The 5202-nt window shown below is 44.5% G+C and overlaps 1 long non-coding RNA gene across 1 annotated transcript; it reads right to left on the bottom strand.

Annotated features, from left to right (window-relative positions):
* Positions 991-2396, bottom strand: LOC109715724. Its single transcript, XR_002217747.1, has 3 exons — positions 2369-2396; positions 1993-2230; positions 991-1086 (listed from the first exon to the last, which is right to left on the bottom strand). It is a non-coding gene; the product is annotated as an uncharacterized LOC109715724 (long non-coding RNA).

Below are 5202 nucleotides of genomic sequence, written 5' to 3'. Positions count from 1 at the left end.
TGTCATCTATAACCATGCACACGAGGGTGCTCTAGTACAATAGAAAAGCTCTACTAGCTAGCTAGGGCGCTACGCCCTTACCGCGATTATCTGCCGGTCCGCTCATGTGTGTACCTGTACCCCAAAACCACACGGGGTGAGAACTATAAAAATATAGTTCCCAGTGGGTTCGGCCGCCGACTCCGCCGATCTTCCCAGTAGGTCTAAGCTGGCATAGATAGATAGATAGATAGATAGATAGATAGAAATGAAACTGCAACTATGTTCTACTATGCCATCAAATGCAAACAATGCATGGAATATCATCTAGCAACAAGCCTACTATCATGCTAGCATGCTTCAACGATGTAATGAATACAAATACGATATAGTTATGCAATCCACTAACATATACTATGACTAATCAGGGTATGAATGCAAATCCACTTATGCTATTCCTGTCATTACCCAATCCACTAGGCTACCCCGCCTAAGATCTCAAATCTCATAGGTACTCACACCACAATCTAATAAGTGAAGAGGTGAAGAGCTACCCCGCTCTTCGCCCTGACTGATTATCTCAAATCTCATAGGTGAGGAGCTACCCCGCTCTTATCTCACCCGTCTCACATCTCAAAGGTCATAGATGAAGAGCTACCCCGCTCTAATCTCATAGATATTGAGCTGCCCCGCTCTAATCTTGTCACGACCCGTCACCGCCAATTTGGACAGTTCGGGTCCGAAACAGACCCGCCGAACGGACAGAGTTTCCCCTGCCCGCCCGAAGCGTAACAAAGTCTATGCATACATATCCAACAAGAGATGTTAGCATTCAACATTGAGAGAGGCAATCACAGATACAAGAGAATTTAAATTATCTATTACATCACTTGTTCACACACATGAACCATCACATATTTCACTTTACTTCTCATACATACAACCAAAATACCATCTCTCAAATACATTACATTTCTTCACAAAAGGGTTTTACATATCATTCTTTCCTTTTTATACTCGAGGGTAGTGAGCTAACGCCGGTGGTCCATGCTATCTACTGCGCGACGCCCTTGCCGCGATCCTCGACACACGCGCTCGAACTAGGCTCTGCAAAACAGGGTGTGAGAACTATTATCCATAGTTCCCAGTGGGTTCGGCCGCCGACCCCGCCGATTTTTCCACTAGGTCCAAGAAAGGCATAGAAACAATAGAATGATAGTATGTCAAGGAGATAATAGATAAACAATAAGCCTAACCTGCTCATATACATCTATATCATGCTTCAAATGTGTAGCTATGCCTTTACAAATCATGTCAACAAGTACATGTTTAAGTTCTGTCATGTATGCAAACTATATACGAAATGCCATGATCATGCCTATGTCAAATCCAAACGATTCGCCCGAAGGTCGAATCACTCGCCACACATACTGTCACGCGACCGTGACCGTCTGCCGAGGGCGCACCGTAGTGACTCTCTCCCCCGTTCCAATCTCAATGTGATTCAACTCCGGAGCTCACTGCTTGGGAGGAGCGACCATCCACAAGCTATAACAGACAATGCGAGTATGATCAAGTCCTCTCATTCGAGGGCCACGGGAGTACCATATCCCAATCATCACAAGGCATGCTTTGCTTAGGTCGGCCACATAGCATTAGTTTCCAATTCTCACAATGTCATTGGTTTACATACTAGTTCCTCATGAATCTAGTCTATTCTTACATCATATTCACATGCATATGTCCACTAGTAATTCATACAACATGTACAATATTTATATTGGCATCATATAAAAGTTCTCATATAACATACATGTCCACATCTATCTCAACATCATGCAAATAGATATTCCTACAAGTATCATGCAATCATGGATCATTATCCCTTACACTAAGCATGAAATTACCACAACTCATAGGATTCTCACTATTCTATGCATGATGATATATGATCAATAATATTAGAACTTAGACATAGAATGAAACCCGGCTATTTCGGATAGCACCCCCCACCTCGTGATGTTGACACGAAGCGAGTAGCCTAGTAGCGCGATTTATGGCCGTCGTTTTCTTCCAACTGCGACAAATGAAGCAAAATAGAATTTTCTTCACTTTGACCACCACCGGCTTAACGGAATCTCAATCCGAATGATCCTCCGAGTCGGTTTCACCTTCAATTGCGGAAACATATGATCAATTGAGATTAAAACCTCTCATGATCAAGAGCTCTCTTCCAAAATCCTAGAGGTCACTATTGCAATAATACACTATATAAATTCATGATTCAAGCAAATAGCAACCTAACATCAACTAGGATTTCCATCTAGCTAGATTCTAAGAGATTTAAACCCATCTCTAGCTATATGCCATTAGAGCCCATGAAGCTTACCTTAAACAAGCTTTCTTCTCTAATCCAAATGATGAAGAAGATGAAGAAAGTAACTCAATTCCAAGCCTTCTTCTCCACCAAGCTTGCTTCACCACCAAGCAAATTCTAATTTTTCTTTCTTCTCTAATCCTCTTTTTGGTAAAGAGAAGCAAAGAGAAAGAGAGGTCATAAAGTCAAAGAGAAAAAGAGAGAAAACCCACCCTCTCTCTCTCCTACGGTTTGGGGTAAAAGGTCAAGAATTCACTTACACTCATAGGAAACTTGCCCTCCAAGCAAACCCTTGATTTGCACAATTACACTTTAGTCCCTCTCATAACATAGGGAGACTTGCCCTCCAAGTAAACTCTTTTACTTGCACCACTACACCTTAGCCCCTCTCATTTGCACAATTTTATACATTTTTATTTACTCTTATTTCTATATTAAAATTCGGTACACTACAAATCTCATAGATGTTGAGCTGCCCCACTCAATCTCATAGGGGAAAGGCTACCCCGCCCTTCGCCCCAACTCACGTCCCAGTCCAATGGGTGAGGAGCTGCCCCGCTCATATCCCACCCGATGAGCTACCCCGCTCGTGTGACAACTCCGGAGTGCACTGCTTGTGTGGAGCGACCGCCACAAGCCCAAAATAGACTATGTGTGTAAGGAAGTGAATTCTCGAAATCCGAGGATTGTACTTCATTCAGGATCGACTAATTGTCAAGAGAATACCCTTTGTGGGAGTTGGAAATGTCCGATACACAAAAAGTGCTTTGGAGTTGAGTCCGCGAGAGCAAACGATGCAAACGGCATCATTGGGCTAATGTTGCTCTCGGGGACTGGTCTCTGCAGGTGAGAGACCGGTTTCCTTGGCAGGGTGTTGCAGGGTTGCTTGATGCAACCGGTCTCTGGCAGAGAGAGACCGGTTCCCGAACGTTGTCCCCAGCGAGAAATGTCGAAATTGGCTTAGTCCTGAAAATCGAGCTCTCGGGGACCGGTCTCTCAGGCGAGGATCGGTCTCCTGAGGACCGGTCTCCCCCCGTTCCCGAACGCGTGTGCCTGAGGAAAGCTCTCGTGGACCAGTCCCTTGTCGGGGAGACCGGTCCCTCCACGCGAAAACTGCCCAGTAAAAGCAGCGTATAGGATTAAAAGTTGAGGGGTTTTTGTGCAAAATGGCCTTTATTAGAGTGGGCTAAGCCCTCTCTCTCTCCCTCACAGCCTCTCATTCTTTCTCTCTTTCACACTCTCTCTTGCTCCTCTCTCTCTCTAGGAAAGAAAGAACATAAGAGAAGGAGAAGAAGAAAGAGAAGAAGAAGAAGGAGGAGAAGAAGAAGAAGGAGGAGAACAAGATAGAGAAGGCTTGGAGCATCTTCTTCTCTTTCTCTCCTCTCTATTGGTGCAGCTCAAGAGGTAAGCTACAAACCCTAGCTTGTAAAACTTAGGGTTTTGGGTTTTTATGCTTTGGAATGGGTCAAATGAACCCTAAATAAGCTTCTAAGTAGATCAATCCCATAAATCTAGGGTTTTATTGGTGGGTTGCTATATGTGCAACCTAGGGCTCCAAATGGGGGCATTTTGTAAAGTATGAGATTGATCTCATTTGAAGCCTTGGAAACCCTATTGTTAGGTCACAAAACGTGGGGGCGAGGTCCGTTTTAGCATTCGGCGAGCCGACGCGAAATTCTCGGCAAGATCGGGCCGGGCTAGTGTTGATTCGGGCGAGGAAGGCTAAAGCCTTTTCGTAAAGTTCGCCGAGAAGGATTTCCCAAGCCTCTACATCGATTAAAGGTGGGGGGTGCCATCCCGAAGCTTTCAAATTCCTTTTTATGTCTTAGATTGCATTTAATCTCATCTCTTCATGTTGCATTGTAGGATTGCATAGTAGCACCATTCCTTATACTTTCTAAATGATAACCTAGTGTACTTGGAATGCTTGGTAACTAGATAGGTGAGGATTGGGTCGGAACGTGGATCCTATGATGCTAAAGATAGAGATAAACCCGATGGGGGTGTTGATGACATAGAAAGTAGTGTTAATGTTAAAGAACAAACGAGTGGCATCCAAACATTGAATGATGACGAGTGGCATTAATGTAGTGTAAATGACACTAGAGGTCGACGGACCTAGGGATAGGTGGATCCCTTAGAAAATGCCTTGTGAACAATGAATTTAGAAACGCTAAATAGCCTTGCATGAATGTCAGGAACAAAGGGTTCCGCGAGAGATGTTGACCCTATTTGTAGGGCATCCTCACTTGGAGAGGATTTGATTGGGTTGTGGAGCCTAGTGATAGTGCTCCCTCACTTGGAGAGGATTCGATTGGGTATTGACCCTAGATGTAGGGTATCCTCACTTGGAGAGGATAGATCTAGCTCACAGTCTGCGTTTGGGATGGTAAAACCATCGAATCCCCACATGGAGGGGATTGTCGTCGAGTACTCCGGAGTGTCGTGCGACTAGGACCACTTGGAGGTCCGGACCACATGGAGGTCCGCAGACGGTCTCGGGCTTGGGTGCACTTGGAGCTCCCTCCCCACTTTGGGATTGAAAGGTGAGTCATGGGCGAGCCCTAGGGCCTCGCCACAGATTAGGTAATTGGAAAGGTTAAAGGTTTACTAATGTCATTGAACATTGCTATTCGAACATGGATCGAATTTGTTAGCATGATAGCAAACCTTTATTATATGATGCATGCATTCATATTCATGATTATCGGCATAGTAGTATAGTTTTCCTACTATTGCATTTACAGTTTTCAGATACATATCTATCTATCTATCTATTTGTTGTTACTTGTGCCCACTTGGACCTAGTGGGGAGATCGGCAGAGTCGGCGACCGAGCCCACTGGG

The sequence above is a fragment of the Ananas comosus genome, linkage group 9, assembly GCF_001540865.1.
Source record: "Ananas comosus cultivar F153 linkage group 9, ASM154086v1, whole genome shotgun sequence".
Classification (NCBI taxonomy): Eukaryota; Viridiplantae; Streptophyta; class Magnoliopsida; order Poales; family Bromeliaceae; genus Ananas; species Ananas comosus.
Note: the sequence above shows the minus strand (reverse complement) of the source record. Positions and strands in the feature narration are given on the sequence as shown.